Genomic DNA, 14,542 nt, shown 5'->3' with positions numbered 1-14,542 from the left:
ATCTTTTGCAGAACTGGAAAAACTCGACCGTGACAGGATTCGAACCTGCAATCTTCGGATCCGAAGTCCGACGCCTTATCCATTAGGCCACACGGTCACTGGCGCAATATGCTTCCCCACACACACCTCATTTTCGCCATTTGTACGCTTGCCGGAATGAATTTCCCGTCTTTGACGCAATTCTCCATCTCCAATTTCAGTACTAAAAAGGCGACGCTACTTCTTGCTGTGTCCCATCGCAAGTTACATTCAAGCCCTTATGACGCTGATCAAACAAGAGGTTGCAAATCAGCTTCAATCGCTTACTGCCATCTCAGTCGGTTGCAGAAGGTACCTCACCCTATGTCATACAATGGCGAGTTGCCGCTATTACCAAAGCGGCGGCGGCGCCGACGTCGACGACAACCGCGAGGGTCTCTACCAGGGGTAGAAAATACATCACAAGAACTAAGTATTTCACGTCGGCATTCTCCGGAGACTGCCAAAAGCAGCAGTTTCTGGTGCCTACTTTAATAGCACCATTCGCACTATTCATTTGCGAGAGCACTTCTTTAATACCGCACCCATTCATAATTTTTTTTATCCTTGACCGCTTTTTTCGAAAGGGCTACGGTAGAAGGGGCTTTTACAAAATTCATTTGCCCCCTGTGAGGATCGAACTCACGACCTCTGGTTTACTAGACCAGCGCTCTGCCACTGAGCTAAGGAGGCGCCGCCTAGCGCAATTTTCGGGTACTGTATTCTTGTGGACTAGTGAATCGGAGCCCTTCAGCTGGAAACGCACCGCATTAGCGACCATTATTTGTATTTAGTTAGCACAGCTGCTGCTTTCTTACACATCTCACACGATATCGATGTACGCCTAAAACTTCAAAACAACACATTTAATTCATTTCAGAGTTACTTTCAGCTTCAGAAACCATTCCTCTGATATTCATACGAAGCTAGGCATCGTCGTAACCCGTTACGTTCATTACGCAAGGCTCACGAGAGGGGCGCAGGTTGCATCCGCGTAGACACAAAATTTGGCGCCGCCCAGCGTGGGGCTCGAACCCACGACCCTGAGATTAAGAGTCTCATGCTCTACCGACTGAGCTAGCCGGGCTCCACACAACGCGTTACGAGCCATACAGTATTTATGCGACCTGCGACCCTCTATGGAAGATCCTTTTGACTACAGCTTATTTCCTGCTGCCACAAATGAGCTACAATCCTATTCAATGAAAAATTGTCTCCGAAAGGCATCAAATCTACTTGAAATGATACGTGGCTATCAGCACCATTATTCAACACACATGCTCGACTGTGCGCAGACGCCTGTGGCGTAGCTCTTGGGTCCTGAGTCAGACGCAGTAGTTCCAAGAAAACTCTCCTGATCGGCACTGTGCCGAAAATTTCGCTACACAACCCCTTTGTCTTGCTTGAGCTTCAGGTAGACGCCGGTTTGCAGCCAGGAAGCGCACAGCAGCAACTTTCAACTAGTTTTGTAGTACTCAAACAACACAGTAAAACAGCATGCATCTTTTGCAGAACTGGAAAAACTCGACCGTGACAGGATTCGAACCTGCAGTCTTCGGATCCGAAGTCCGACGCCTTATCCATTAGGCCACACGGTCACTGGCGCAATATGCTTCCCCACACACACCTCATTTTCGCCATTTGTACGCTTGCCGGAATGAATTTCCCGTCTTTGACGCAATTCTCCATCTCCAATTTCAGTACTAAAAAGGCGACGCTACTTCTTGCTGTGTCCCATCGCAAGTTACATTCAAGCCCTTATGACGCTGATCAAACAAGAGGTTGCAAATCAGCTTCAATCGCTTACTGCCATCTCAGTCGGTTGCAGAAGGTACCTCACCCTATGTCATACAATGGCGAGTTGCCGCTATTACCAAAGCGGCGGCGGCGCCGACGACGACGACAACCGCGAGGGTCTCTACCAGGGGTAGAAAATACATCACAAGAACTAAGTATTTCACGTCGGCATTCTCCGGAGACTGCCAAAACCAGCAGTTTCTGGTGCCTACTTTAATAGCACCATTCGCACTATTCATTTGCGAGAGCACTTCTTTAATACCGCACCCATTCATAATTTTTTTTATCCTTGACCGCTTTTTTCGAAAGGGCTACGGTAGAAGGGGCTTTTACAAAATTCATTTGCCCCCTGTGAGGATCGAACTCACGACCTCTGGTTTACTAGACCAGCGCTCTGCCACTGAGCTAAGGAGGCGCCGCCTAGCGCAATTTTCGGGTACTGTATTCTTGTGGACTAGTGAATCGGAGCCCTTCAGCTGGAAACGCACCGCATTAGCGACCATTATTTGTATTTAGTTAGCACAGCTGCTGCTTTCTTACACATCTCACACGATATCGATGTACGCCTAAAACTTCAAAACAACACATTTAATTCATTTCAGAGTTACTTTCAGCTTCAAAAACCATTCCTCTGATATTCATACGAAGCTAGGCATCGTCGTAACCCGTTACGTTCATTACGCAAGGCTCACGAGAGAGGCGCAGGTTGCATCCGCGTAGACACAAAATTTGGCGCCGCCCAGCGTGGGGCTCGAACCCACGACCCTGAGATTAAGAGTCTCATGCTCTACCGACTGAGCTAGCCGGGCTCCACACAACGCGTTACGAGCCATACAGTATTTACGCGACCTGCGACCCTCTATGGAAGAGCCTTTTGACTACAGCTTATTTCCTGCTGCCACAAATGAGCTACAATCCTATTCAATGAAAAATTGTCTCCGAAAGGCATCAAATCTACTTGAAATGATACGTGGCTATCAGCACCATTATTCAACACACATGCTCGACTGTGCGCAGACGCCTGTGGCGTAGCTCTTGGGTCCTGAGTCAGACGCAGTAGTTCCAAGAAAACTCTCCTGATCGGCACTGTGCCGAAAATTTCGCTACACAACCCCTTTGTCTTGCTTGAGCTTCAGGTAGACGCCGGTTTGCAGCCAGGAAGCGCACAGCAGCAACTTTCAACTAGTTTTGTAGTACTCAAACAACACAGTAAAACAGCATGCATCTTTTGCAGAACTGGAAAAACTCGACCGTGACAGGATTCGAACCTGCAATCTTCGGATCCGAAGTCCGACGCCTTATCCATTAGGCCACACGGTCACTGGCGCAATATGCTTCCCCACACACACCTCATTTTCGCCATTTGTACGCTTGCCGGAATGAATTTCCCATCTTTGACGCAATTCTCCATCTCCAATTTCAGTACTAAAAAGGCGACGCTACTTCTTGCTGTGTCCCATCGCAAGTTACATTCAAGCCCTTATGACGCTGATCAAACAAGAGGTTGCAAATCAGCTTCAATCGCTTACTGCCATCTCAGTCGGTTGCAGAAGGTACCTCACCCTATGTCATACAATGGCGAGTTGCCGCTATTACCAAAGCGGCGGCGGCGCCGACGACGACGACAACCGCGAGGGTCTCTACCAGGGGTAGAAAATACATCACAAGAACTAAGTATTTCACGTCGGCATTCTCCGGAGACTGCCAAAAGCAGCAGTTTCTGGTGCCTACTTTAATAGCACCATTCGCACTATTCATTTGCGAGAGCACTTCTTTAATACCGCACCCATTCATAATTTTTTTTATCCTTGACCGCTTTTTTCGAAAGGGCTACGGTAGAAGGGGCTTTTACAAAATTCATTTGCCCCCTGTGAGGATCGAACTCACGACCTCTGGTTTACTAGACCAGCGCTCTGCCACTGAGCTAAGGAGGCGCCGCCTAGATTAATTTTCGGGTACTGTATTCTTGTGGACTAGTGAATCGGAGCCCTTCAGCTGGAAACGCACCGCATTAGCGACCATTATTTGTATTTAGTTAGCACAGCTGCTGCTTTCTTACACATCTCACACGATATCGATGTACGCCTAAAACTTCAAAACAACACATTTAATTCATTTCAGAGTTACTTTCAGCTTCAAAAACCATTCCTCTGATATTCATACGAAGCTAGGCATCGTCGTAACCCGTTACGTTCATTACGCAAGGCTCACGAGAGGGGCGCAGGTTGCATCCGCGTAGACACAAAATTTGGCGCCGCCCAGCGTGGGGCTCGAACCCACGACCCTGAGATTAAGAGTCTCATGCTCTACCGACTGAGCTACCCGGGCTCCACACAACGCGTTACGAGCCATACAGTATTTATGCGACCTGCGACCCTCTATGGAAGATCCTTTTGACTACAGCTTATTTCCTGCTGCCACAAATGAGCTACAATCCTATTCAATGAAAAATTGTCTCCGAAAGGCATCAAATCTACTTGAAATGATACGTGGCTATCAGCACCATTATTCAACACACATGCTCGACTGTGCGCAGACGCCTGTGGCGTAGCTCTTGGGTCCTGAGTCAGACGCAGTAGTTCCAAGAAAACTCTCCTGATCGGCACTGTGCCGAAAATTTCGCTACACAACCCCTTTGTCTTGCTTGAGCTTCAGGTAGACGCCGGTTTGCAGCCAGGAAGCGCACAGCAGCAACTTTCAACTAGTTTTGTAGTACTCAAACAACACAGTAAAACAGCATGCATCTTTTGCAGAACTGGAAAAACTCGACCGTGACAGGATTCGAACCTGCAATCTTCGGATCCGAAGTCCGACGCCTTATCCATTAGGCCACACGGTCACTGGCGTAATATGCTTCCCCACACACACCTCATTTTCGCCATTTGTACGCTTGCCGGAATGAATTTCCCATCTTTGACGCAATTCTCCATCTCCAATTTCAGTACTAAAAAGGCGACGCTACTTCTTGCTGTGTCCCATCGCAAGTTACATTCAAGCCCTTATGACGCTGATCAAACAAGAGGTTGCAAATCAGCTTCAATCGCTTACTGCCATCTCAGTCGGTTGCAGAAGGTACCTCACCCTATGTCATACAATGGCGAGTTGCCGCTATTACCAAAGCGGCGGCGGCGCCGACGTCGACGACAACCGCGAGGGTCTCTACCAGGGGTAGAAAATACATCACAAGAACTAAGTATTTCACGTCGGCATTCTCCGGAGACTGCCAAAAGCAGCAGTTTCTGGTGCCTACTTTAATAGCACCATTCGCACTATTCATTTGCGAGAGCACTTCTTTAATACCGCACCCATTCATAATTTTTTTTATCCTTGACCGCTTTTTTCGAAAGGGCTACGGTAGAAGGGGCTTTTACAAAATTCATTTGCCCCCTGTGAGGATCGAACTCACGATCTCTGGTTTACTAGACCAGCGCTCTGCCACTGAGCTAAGGAGGCGCCGCCTAGCGCAATTTTCGGGTACTGTATTCTTGTGGACTAGTGAATCGGAGCCCTTCAGCTGGAAACGCACCGCATTAGCGACCATTATTTGTATTTAGTTAGCACAGCTGCTGCTTTCTTACACATCTCACACGATATCGATGTACGCCTAAAACTTCAAAACAACACATTTAATTCATTTCAGAGTTACTTTCAGCTTCAAAAACCATTCCTCTGATATTCATACGAAGCTAGGCATCGTCGTAACCCGTTACGTTCATTACGCAAGGCTCACGAGAGAGGCGCAGGTTGCATCCGCGTAGACACAAAATTTGGCGCCGCCCAGCGTGGGGCTCGAACCCACGACCCTGAGATTAAGAGTCTCATGGTCTACCGACTGAGCTAGCCGGGCTCCACACAACGCGTTACGAGCCATACAGTATTTACGCGACCTGCGACCCTCTATGGAAGAGCCTTTTGACTACAGCTTATTTCCTGCTGCCACAAATGAGCTACAATCCTATTCAATGAAAAATTGTCTCCGAAAGGCATCAAATCTACTTGAAATGATACGTGGCTATCAGCACCATTATTCAACACACATGCTCGACTGTGCGCAGACGCCTGTGGCGTAGCTCTTGGGTCCTGAGTCAGACGCAGTAGTTCCAAGAAAACTCTCCTGATCGGCACTGTGCCGAAAATTTCGCTACACAACCCCTTTGTCTTGCTTGAGCTTCAGGTAGACGCCGGTTTGCAGCCAGGAAGCGCACAGCAGCAACTTTCAACTAGTTTTGTAGTACTCAAACAACACAGTAAAACAGCATGCATCTTTTGCAGAACTGGAAAAACTCGACCGTGACAGGATTCGAACCTGCAATCTTCGGATCCGAAGTCCGACGCCTTATCCATTAGGCCACACGGTCACTGGCGCAATATGCTTCCCCACACACACCTCATTTTCGCCATTTGTACGCTTGCCGGAATGAATTTCCCATCTTTGACGCAATTCTCCATCTCCAATTTCAGTACTAAAAAGGCGACGCTACTTCTTGCTGTGTCCCATCGCAAGTTACATTCAAGCCCTTATGACGCTGATCAAACAAGAGGTTGCAAATCAGCTTCAATCGCTTACTGCCATCTCAGTCGGTTGCAGAAGGTACCTCACCCTATGTCATACAATGGCGAGTTGCCGCTATTACCAAAGCGGCGGCGGCGCCGACGTCGACGACAACCGCGAGGGTCTCTACCAGGGGTAGAAAATACATCACAAGAACTAAGTATTTCACGTCGGCATTCTCCGGAGACTGCCAAAAGCAGCAGTTTCTGGTGCCTACTTTAATAGCACCATTCGCACTATTCATTTGCGAGAGCACTTCTTTAATACCGCACCCATTCATAATTTTTTTTATCCTTGACCGCTTTTTTCGAAAGGGCTACGGTAGAAGGGGCTTTTACAAAATTCATTTGCCCCCTGTGAGGATCGAACTCACGACCTCTGGTTTACTAGACCAGCGCTCTGCCACTGAGCTAAGGAGGCGCCGCCTAGCGCAATTTTCGGGTACTGTATTCTTGTGGACTAGTGAATCGGAGCCCTTCAGCTGGAAACGCACCGCATTAGCGACCATTATTTGTATTTAGTTAGCACAGCTGCTGCTTTCTTACACATCTCACACGATATCGATGTACGCCTAAAACTTCAAAACAACACATTTAATTCATTTCAGAGTTACTTTCAGCTTCAGAAACCATTCCTCTGATATTCATACGAAGCTAGGCATCGTCGTAACCCGTTACGTTCATTACGCAAGGCTCACGAGAGGGGCGCAGGTTGCATCCGCGTAGACACAAAATTTGGCGCCGCCCAGCGTGGGGCTCGAACCCACGACCCTGAGATTAAGAGTCTCATGCTCTACCGACTGAGCTAGCCGGGCTCCACACAACGCGTTACGAGCCATACAGTATTTATGCGACCTGCGACCCTCTATGGAAGATCCTTTTGACTACAGCTTATTTCCTGCTGCCACAAATGAGCTACAATCCTATTCAATGAAAAATTGTCTCCGAAAGGCATCAAATCTACTTGAAATGATACGTGGCTATCAGCACCATTATTCAACACACATGCTCGACTGTGCGCAGACGCCTGTGGCGTAGCTCTTGGGTCCTGAGTCAGACGCAGTAGTTCCAAGAAAACTCTCCTGATCGGCACTGTGCCGAAAATTTCGCTACACAACCCCTTTGTCTTGCTTGAGCTTCAGGTAGACGCCGGTTTGCAGCCAGGAAGCGCACAGCAGCAACTTTCAACTAGTTTTGTAGTACTCAAACAACACAGTAAAACAGCATGCATCTTTTGCAGAACTGGAAAAACTCGACCGTGACAGGATTCGAACCTGCAATCTTCGGATCCGAAGTCCGACGCCTTATCCATTAGGCCACACGGTCACTGGCGCAATATGCTTCCCCACACACACCTCATTTTCGCCATTTGTACGCTTGCCGGAATGAATTTCCCATCTTTGACGCAATTCTCCATCTCCAATTTCAGTACTAAAAAGGCGACGCTACTTCTTGCTGTGTCCCATCGCAAGTTACATTCAAGCCCTTATGACGCTGATCAAACAAGAGGTTGCAAATCAGCTTCAATCGCTTACTGCCATCTCAGTCGGTTGCAGAAGGTACCTCACCCTATGTCATACAATGGCGAGTTGCCGCTATTACCAAAGCGGCGGCGGCGCCGACGACGACGACAACCGCGAGGGTCTCTACCAGGGGTAGAAAATACATCACAAGAACTAAGTATTTCACGTCGGCATTCTCCGGAGACTGCCAAAAGCAGCAGTTTCTGGTGCCTACTTTAATAGCACCATTCGCACTATTCATTTGCGAGAGCACTTCTTTAATACCGCACCCATTCATAATTTTTTTTATCCTTGACCGCTTTTTTCGAAAGGGCTACGGTAGAAGGGGCTTTTACAAAATTCATTTGCCCCCTGTGAGGATCGAACTCACGACCTCTGGTTTACTAGACCAGCGCTCTGCCACTGAGCTAAGGAGGCGCCGCCTAGCGCAATTTTCGGGTACTGTATTCTTGTGGACTAGTGAATCGGAGCCCTTCAGCTGGAAACGCACCGCATTAGCGACCATTATTTGTATTTAGTTAGCACAGCTGCTGCTTTCTTACACATCTCACACGATATCGATGTACGCCTAAAACTTCAAAACAACACATTTAATTCATTTCAGAGTTACTTTCAGCTTCAAAAACCATTCCTCTGATATTCATACGAAGCTAGGCATCGTCGTAACCCGTTACGTTCATTACGCAAGGCTCACGAGAGGGGCGCAGGTTGCATCCGCGTAGACACAAAATTTGGCGCCGCCCAGCGTGGGGCTCGAACCCACGACCCTGAGATTAAGAGTCTCATGCTCTACCGACTGAGCTAGCCGGGCTCCACACAACGCGTTACGAGCCATACAGTATTTATGCGACCTGCGACCCTCTATGGAAGATCCTTTTGACTACAGCTTATTTCCTGCTGCCACAAATGAGCTACAATCCTATTCAATGAAAAATTGTCTCCGAAAGGCATCAAATCTACTTGAAATGATACGTGGCTATCAGCACCATTATTCAACACACATGCTCGACTGTGCGCAGACGCCTGTGGCGTAGCTCTTGGGTCCTGAGTCAGACGCAGTAGTTCCAAGAAAACTCTCCTGATCGGCACTGTGCCGAAAATTTCGCTACACAACCCCTTTGTCTTGCTTGAGCTTCAGGTAGACGCCGGTTTGCAGCCAGGAAGCGCACAGCAGCAACTTTCAACTAGTTTTGTAGTACTCAAACAACACAGTAAAACAGCATGCATCTTTTGCAGAACTGGAAAAACTCGACCGTGACAGGATTCGAACCTGCAATCTTCGGATCCGAAGTCCGACGCCTTATCCATTAGGCCACACGGTCACTGGCGCAATATGCTTCCCCACACACACCTCATTTTCGCCATTTGTACGCTTGCCGGAATGAATTTCCCATCTTTGACGCAATTCTCCATCTCCAATTTCAGTACTAAAAAGGCGACGCTACTTCTTGCTGTGTCCCATCGCAAGTTACATTCAAGCCCTTATGACGCTGATCAAACAAGAGGTTGCAAATCAGCTTCAATCGCTTACTGCCATCTCAGTCGGTTGCAGAAGGTACCTCACCCTATGTCATACAATGGCGAGTTGCCGCTATTACCAAAGCGGCGGCGGCGCCGACGTCGACGACAACCGCGAGGGTCTCTACCAGGGGTAGAAAATACATCACAAGAACTAAGTATTTCACGTCGGCATTCTCCGGAGACTGCCAAAAGCAGCAGTTTCTGGTGCCTACTTTAATAGCACCATTCGCACTATTCATTTGCGAGAGCACTTCTTTAATACCGCACCCATTCATAATTTTTTTTATCCTTGACCGCTTTTTTCGAAAGGGCTACGGTAGAAGGGGCTTTTACAAAATTCATTTGCCCCCTGTGAGGATCGAACTCACGACCTCTGGTTTACTAGACCAGCGCTCTGCCACTGAGCTAAGGAGGCGCCGCCTAGCGCAATTTTCGGGTACTGTATTCTTGTGGACTAGTGAATCGGAGCCCTTCAGCTGGAAACGCACCGCATTAGCGACCATTATTTGTATTTAGTTAGCACAGCTGCTGCTTTCTTACACATCTCACACGATATCGATGTACGCCTAAAACTTCAAAACAACACATTTAATTCATTTCAGAGTTACTTTCAGCTTCAAAAACCATTCCTCTGATATTCATACGAAGCTAGGCATCGTCGTAACCCGTTACGTTCATTACGCAAGGCTCACGAGAGAGGCGCAGGTTGCATCCGCGTAGACACAAAATTTGGCGCCGCCCAGCGTGGGGCTCGAACCCACGACCCTGAGATTAAGAGTCTCATGCTCTACCGACTGAGCTAGCCGGGCTCCACACAACGCGTTACGAGCCATACAGTATTTACGCGACCTGCGACCCTCTATGGAAGAGCCTTTTGACTACAGCTTATTTCCTGCTGCCACAAATGAGCTACAATCCTATTCAATGAAAAATTGTCTCCGAAAGGCATCAAATCTACTTGAAATGATACGTGGCTATCAGCACCATTATTCAACACACATGCTCGACTGTGCGCAGACGCCTGTGGCGTAGCTCTTGGGTCCTGAGTCAGACGCAGTAGTTCCAAGAAAACTCTCCTGATCGGCACTGTGCCGAAAATTTCGCTACACAACCCCTTTGTCTTGCTTGAGCTTCAGGTAGACACCGGTTTGCAGCCAGGAAGCGCACAGCAGCAACTTTCAACTAGTTTTGTAGTACTCAAACAACACAGTAAAACAGCATGCATCTTTTGCAGAACTGGAAAAACTCGACCGTGACAGGATTCGAACCTGCAATCTTCGGATCCGAAGTCCGACGCCTTATCCATTAGGCCACACGGTCACTGGCGCAATATGCTTCCCCACACACACCTCATTTTCGCCATTTGTACGCTTGCCGGAATGAATTTCCCATCTTTGACGCAATTCTCCATCTCCAATTTCAGTACTAAAAAGGCGACGCTACTTCTTGCTGTGTCCCATCGCAAGTTACATTCAAGCCCTTATGACGCTGATCAAACAAGAGGTTGCAAATCAGCTTCAATCGCTTACTGCCATCTCAGTCGGTTGCAGAAGGTACCTCACCCTATGTCATACAATGGCGAGTTGCCGCTATTACCAAAGCGGCGGCGGCGCCGACGTCGACGACAACCGCGAGGGTCTCTACCAGGGGTAGAAAATACATCACAAGAACTAAGTATTTCACGTCGGCATTCTCCGGAGACTGCCAAAAGCAGCAGTTTCTGGTGCCTACTTTAATAGCACCATTCGCACTATTCATTTGCGAGAGCACTTCTTTAATACCGCACCCATTCATAATTTTTTTTATCCTTGACCGCTTTTTTCGAAAGGGCTACGGTAGAAGGGGCTTTTACAAAATTCATTTGCCCCCTGTGAGGATCGAACTCACGACCTCTGGTTTACTAGACCAGCGCTCTGCCACTGAGCTAAGGAGGCGCCGCCTAGCGCAATTTTCGGGTACTGTATTCTTGTGGACTAGTGAATCGGAGCCCTTCAGCTGGAAACGCACCGCATTAGCGACCATTATTTGTATTTAGTTAGCACAGCTGCTGCTTTCTTACACATCTCACACGATATCGATGTACGCCTAAAACTTCAAAACAACACATTTAATTCATTTCAGAGTTACTTTCAGCTTCAGAAACCATTCCTCTGATATTCATACGAAGCTAGGCATCGTCGTAACCCGTTACGTTCATTACGCAAGGCTCACGAGAGGGGCGCAGGTTGCATCCGCGTAGACACAAAATTTGGCGCCGCCCAGCGTGGGGCTCGAACCCACGACCCTGAGATTAAGAGTCTCATGCTCTACCGACTGAGCTAGCCGGGCTCCACACAACGCGTTACGAGCCATACAGTATTTATGCGACCTGCGACCCTCTATGGAAGATCCTTTTGACTACAGCTTATTTCCTGCTGCCACAAATGAGCTACAATCCTATTCAATGAAAAATTGTCTCCGAAAGGCATCAAATCTACTTGAAATGATACGTGGCTATCAGCACCATTATTCAACACACATGCTCGACTGTGCGCAGACGCCTGTGGCGTAGCTCTTGGGTCCTGAGTCAGACGCAGTAGTTCCAAGAAAACTCTCCTGATCGGCACTGTGCCGAAAATTTCGCTACACAACCCCTTTGTCTTGCTTGAGCTTCAGGTAGACGCCGGTTTGCAGCCAGGAAGCGCACAGCAGCAACTTTCAACTAGTTTTGTAGTACTCAAACAACACAGTAAAACAGCATGCATCTTTTGCAGAACTGGAAAAACTCGACCGTGACAGGATTCGAACCTGCAATCTTCGGATCCGAAGTCCGACGCCTTATCCATTAGGCCACACGGTCACTGGCGCAATATGCTTCCCCACACACACCTCATTTTCGCCATTTGTACGCTTGCCGGAATGAATTTCCCATCTTTGACGCAATTCTCCATCTCCAATTTCAGTACTAAAAAGGCGACGCTACTTCTTGCTGTGTCCCATCGCAAGTTACATTCAAGCCCTTATGACGCTGATCAAACAAGAGGTTGCAAATCAGCTTCAATCGCTTACTGCCATCTCAGTCGGTTGCAGAAGGTACCTCACCCTATGTCATACAATGGCGAGTTGCCGCTATTACCAAAGCGGCGGCGGCGCCGACGACGACGACAACCGCGAGGGTCTCTACCAGGGGTAGAAAATACATCACAAGAACTAAGTATTTCACGTCGGCATTCTCCGGAGACTGCCAAAACCAGCAGTTTCTGGTGCCTACTTTAATAGCACCATTCGCACTATTCATTTGCGAGAGCACTTCTTTAATACCGCACCCATTCATAATTTTTTTTATCCTTGACCGCTTTTTTCGAAAGGGCTACGGTAGAAGGGGCTTTTACAAAATTCATTTGCCCCCTGTGAGGATCGAACTCACGACCTCTGGTTTACTAGACCAGCGCTCTGCCACTGAGCTAAGGAGGCGCCGCCTAGCGCAATTTTCGGGTACTGTATTCTTGTGGACTAGTGAATCGGAGCCCTTCAGCTGGAAACGCACCGCATTAGCAACCATTATTTGTATTTAGTTAGCACAGCTGCTGCTTTCTTACACATCTCACACGATATCGATGTACGCCTAAAACTTCAAAACAACACATTTAATTCATTTCAGAGTTACTTTCAGCTTCAAAAACCATTCCTCTGATATTCATACGAAGCTAGGCATCGTCGTAACCCGTTACGTTCATTACGCAAGGCTCACGAGAGAGGCGCAGGTTGCATCCGCGTAGACACAAAATTTGGCGCCGCCCAGCGTGGGGCTCGAACCCACGACCCTGAGATTAAGAGTCTCATGCTCTACCGACTGAGCTAGCCGGGCTCCACACAACGCGTTACGAGCCATACAGTATTTACGCGACCTGCGACCCTCTATGGAAGAGCCTTTTGACTACAGCTTATTTCCTGCTGCCACAAATGAGCTACAATCCTATTCAATGAAAAATTGTCTCCGAAAGGCATCAAATCTACTTGAAATGATACGTGGCTATCAGCACCATTATTCAACACACATGCTCGACTGTGCGCAGACGCCTGTGGCGTAGCTCTTGGGTCCTGAGTCAGACGCAGTAGTTCCAAGAAAACTCTCCTGATCGGCACTGTGCCGAAAATTTCGCTACACAACCCCTTTGTCTTGCTTGAGCTTCAGGTAGACGCCGGTTTGCAGCCAGGAAGCGCACAGCAGCAACTTTCAACTAGTTTTGTAGTACTCAAACAACACAGTAAAACAGCATGCATCTTTTGCAGAACTGGAAAAACTCGACCGTGACAGGATTCGAACCTGCAATCTTCGGATCCGAAGTCCGACGCCTTATCCATTAGGCCACACGGTCACTGGCGCAATATGCTTCCCCACACACACCTCATTTTCGCCATTTGTACGCTTGCCGGAATGAATTTCCCATCTTTGACGCAATTCTCCATCTCCAATTTCAGTACTAAAGAGGCGACGCTACTTCTTGCTGTGTCCCATCGCAAGTTACATTCAAGCCCTTATGACGCTGATCAAACAAGAGGTTGCAAATCAGCTTCAATCGCTTACTGCCATCTCAGTCGGTTGCAGAAGGTACCTCACCCTATGTCATACAATGGCGAGTTGCCGCTATTACCAAAGCGGCGGCGGCGCCGACGACGACGACAACCGCGAGGGTCTCTACCAGGGGTAGAAAATACATCACAAGAACTAAGTATTTCACGTCGGCATTCTCCGGAGACTGCCAAAAGCAGCAGTTTCTGGTGCCTACTTTAATAGCACCATTCGCACTATTCATTTGCGAGAGCACTTCTTTAATACCGCACCCATTCATAATTTTTTTTATCCTTGACCGCTTTTTTCGAAAGGGCTACGGTAGAAGGGGCTTTTACAAAATTCATTTGCCCCCTGTGAGGATCGAACTCACGACCTCTGGTTTACTAGACCAGCGCTCTGCCACTGAGCTAAGGAGGCGCCGCCTAGCGCAATTTTCGGGTACTGTATTCTTGTGGACTAGTGAATCGGAGCCCTTCAGCTGGAAACGCACCGCATTAGCGACCATTATTTGTATTTAGTTAGCACAGCTGCTGCTTTCTTACACATCTCACACGATATCGATGTACGCCTAAAACTT

The 14,542-nt window shown here is 48.1% G+C and overlaps 29 non-coding genes across 29 annotated transcripts; all 29 read right to left on the bottom strand.

Moving 5' to 3' along the window:
• Positions 1-24: 24 nt before the first annotated feature.
• On the bottom strand, positions 25-97 carry Trnar-ucg. The gene has a single exon. It is a non-coding gene; the product is annotated as a tRNA-Arg (tRNA).
• Positions 98-639: 542 nt separating this feature from the next.
• On the bottom strand, positions 640-711 carry Trnat-agu. Its single transcript has one exon. It is a non-coding gene; the product is annotated as a tRNA-Thr (tRNA).
• Positions 712-1,032: 321 nt separating this feature from the next.
• On the bottom strand, positions 1,033-1,105 carry Trnak-cuu. Its single transcript has one exon. It is a non-coding gene; the product is annotated as a tRNA-Lys (tRNA).
• Positions 1,106-1,543: 438 nt separating this feature from the next.
• Positions 1,544-1,616, bottom strand: Trnar-ucg. Its single transcript has one exon. It is a non-coding gene; the product is annotated as a tRNA-Arg (tRNA).
• A 542-nt stretch (positions 1,617-2,158) lies between these two features.
• Positions 2,159-2,230, bottom strand: Trnat-agu. The gene has a single exon. It is a non-coding gene; the product is annotated as a tRNA-Thr (tRNA).
• A 321-nt stretch (positions 2,231-2,551) lies between these two features.
• On the bottom strand, positions 2,552-2,624 carry Trnak-cuu. Its single transcript has one exon. It is a non-coding gene; the product is annotated as a tRNA-Lys (tRNA).
• Positions 2,625-3,062: 438 nt separating this feature from the next.
• Positions 3,063-3,135, bottom strand: Trnar-ucg. The gene has a single exon. It is a non-coding gene; the product is annotated as a tRNA-Arg (tRNA).
• A 542-nt stretch (positions 3,136-3,677) lies between these two features.
• Positions 3,678-3,749, bottom strand: Trnat-agu. Its single transcript has one exon. It is a non-coding gene; the product is annotated as a tRNA-Thr (tRNA).
• A 321-nt stretch (positions 3,750-4,070) lies between these two features.
• On the bottom strand, positions 4,071-4,143 carry Trnak-cuu. The gene has a single exon. It is a non-coding gene; the product is annotated as a tRNA-Lys (tRNA).
• A 438-nt stretch (positions 4,144-4,581) lies between these two features.
• On the bottom strand, positions 4,582-4,654 carry Trnar-ucg. The gene has a single exon. It is a non-coding gene; the product is annotated as a tRNA-Arg (tRNA).
• Positions 4,655-5,196: 542 nt separating this feature from the next.
• Trnat-agu lies at positions 5,197-5,268 on the bottom strand. Its single transcript has one exon. It is a non-coding gene; the product is annotated as a tRNA-Thr (tRNA).
• Positions 5,269-5,589: 321 nt separating this feature from the next.
• Positions 5,590-5,662, bottom strand: Trnak-cuu. Its single transcript has one exon. It is a non-coding gene; the product is annotated as a tRNA-Lys (tRNA).
• Positions 5,663-6,100: 438 nt separating this feature from the next.
• Trnar-ucg lies at positions 6,101-6,173 on the bottom strand. Its single transcript has one exon. It is a non-coding gene; the product is annotated as a tRNA-Arg (tRNA).
• Positions 6,174-6,715: 542 nt separating this feature from the next.
• Positions 6,716-6,787, bottom strand: Trnat-agu. The gene has a single exon. It is a non-coding gene; the product is annotated as a tRNA-Thr (tRNA).
• A 321-nt stretch (positions 6,788-7,108) lies between these two features.
• Trnak-cuu lies at positions 7,109-7,181 on the bottom strand. Its single transcript has one exon. It is a non-coding gene; the product is annotated as a tRNA-Lys (tRNA).
• A 438-nt stretch (positions 7,182-7,619) lies between these two features.
• On the bottom strand, positions 7,620-7,692 carry Trnar-ucg. Its single transcript has one exon. It is a non-coding gene; the product is annotated as a tRNA-Arg (tRNA).
• Positions 7,693-8,234: 542 nt separating this feature from the next.
• Trnat-agu lies at positions 8,235-8,306 on the bottom strand. Its single transcript has one exon. It is a non-coding gene; the product is annotated as a tRNA-Thr (tRNA).
• Positions 8,307-8,627: 321 nt separating this feature from the next.
• Trnak-cuu lies at positions 8,628-8,700 on the bottom strand. The gene has a single exon. It is a non-coding gene; the product is annotated as a tRNA-Lys (tRNA).
• Positions 8,701-9,138: 438 nt separating this feature from the next.
• On the bottom strand, positions 9,139-9,211 carry Trnar-ucg. The gene has a single exon. It is a non-coding gene; the product is annotated as a tRNA-Arg (tRNA).
• A 542-nt stretch (positions 9,212-9,753) lies between these two features.
• Trnat-agu lies at positions 9,754-9,825 on the bottom strand. The gene has a single exon. It is a non-coding gene; the product is annotated as a tRNA-Thr (tRNA).
• A 321-nt stretch (positions 9,826-10,146) lies between these two features.
• Trnak-cuu lies at positions 10,147-10,219 on the bottom strand. The gene has a single exon. It is a non-coding gene; the product is annotated as a tRNA-Lys (tRNA).
• A 438-nt stretch (positions 10,220-10,657) lies between these two features.
• On the bottom strand, positions 10,658-10,730 carry Trnar-ucg. Its single transcript has one exon. It is a non-coding gene; the product is annotated as a tRNA-Arg (tRNA).
• A 542-nt stretch (positions 10,731-11,272) lies between these two features.
• On the bottom strand, positions 11,273-11,344 carry Trnat-agu. Its single transcript has one exon. It is a non-coding gene; the product is annotated as a tRNA-Thr (tRNA).
• A 321-nt stretch (positions 11,345-11,665) lies between these two features.
• On the bottom strand, positions 11,666-11,738 carry Trnak-cuu. The gene has a single exon. It is a non-coding gene; the product is annotated as a tRNA-Lys (tRNA).
• A 438-nt stretch (positions 11,739-12,176) lies between these two features.
• Positions 12,177-12,249, bottom strand: Trnar-ucg. Its single transcript has one exon. It is a non-coding gene; the product is annotated as a tRNA-Arg (tRNA).
• A 542-nt stretch (positions 12,250-12,791) lies between these two features.
• Positions 12,792-12,863, bottom strand: Trnat-agu. Its single transcript has one exon. It is a non-coding gene; the product is annotated as a tRNA-Thr (tRNA).
• Positions 12,864-13,184: 321 nt separating this feature from the next.
• On the bottom strand, positions 13,185-13,257 carry Trnak-cuu. Its single transcript has one exon. It is a non-coding gene; the product is annotated as a tRNA-Lys (tRNA).
• Positions 13,258-13,695: 438 nt separating this feature from the next.
• Positions 13,696-13,768, bottom strand: Trnar-ucg. The gene has a single exon. It is a non-coding gene; the product is annotated as a tRNA-Arg (tRNA).
• Positions 13,769-14,310: 542 nt separating this feature from the next.
• On the bottom strand, positions 14,311-14,382 carry Trnat-agu. The gene has a single exon. It is a non-coding gene; the product is annotated as a tRNA-Thr (tRNA).
• Between the last annotated feature and the right edge of the window lie 160 nt (positions 14,383-14,542).

This window comes from Schistocerca americana, chromosome 7 (genome assembly GCF_021461395.2).
Source record: "Schistocerca americana isolate TAMUIC-IGC-003095 chromosome 7, iqSchAmer2.1, whole genome shotgun sequence".
Classification (NCBI taxonomy): domain Eukaryota; kingdom Metazoa; phylum Arthropoda; class Insecta; order Orthoptera; family Acrididae; genus Schistocerca; species Schistocerca americana.
This window is presented reverse-complemented; position numbering and strand designations above follow the sequence as displayed.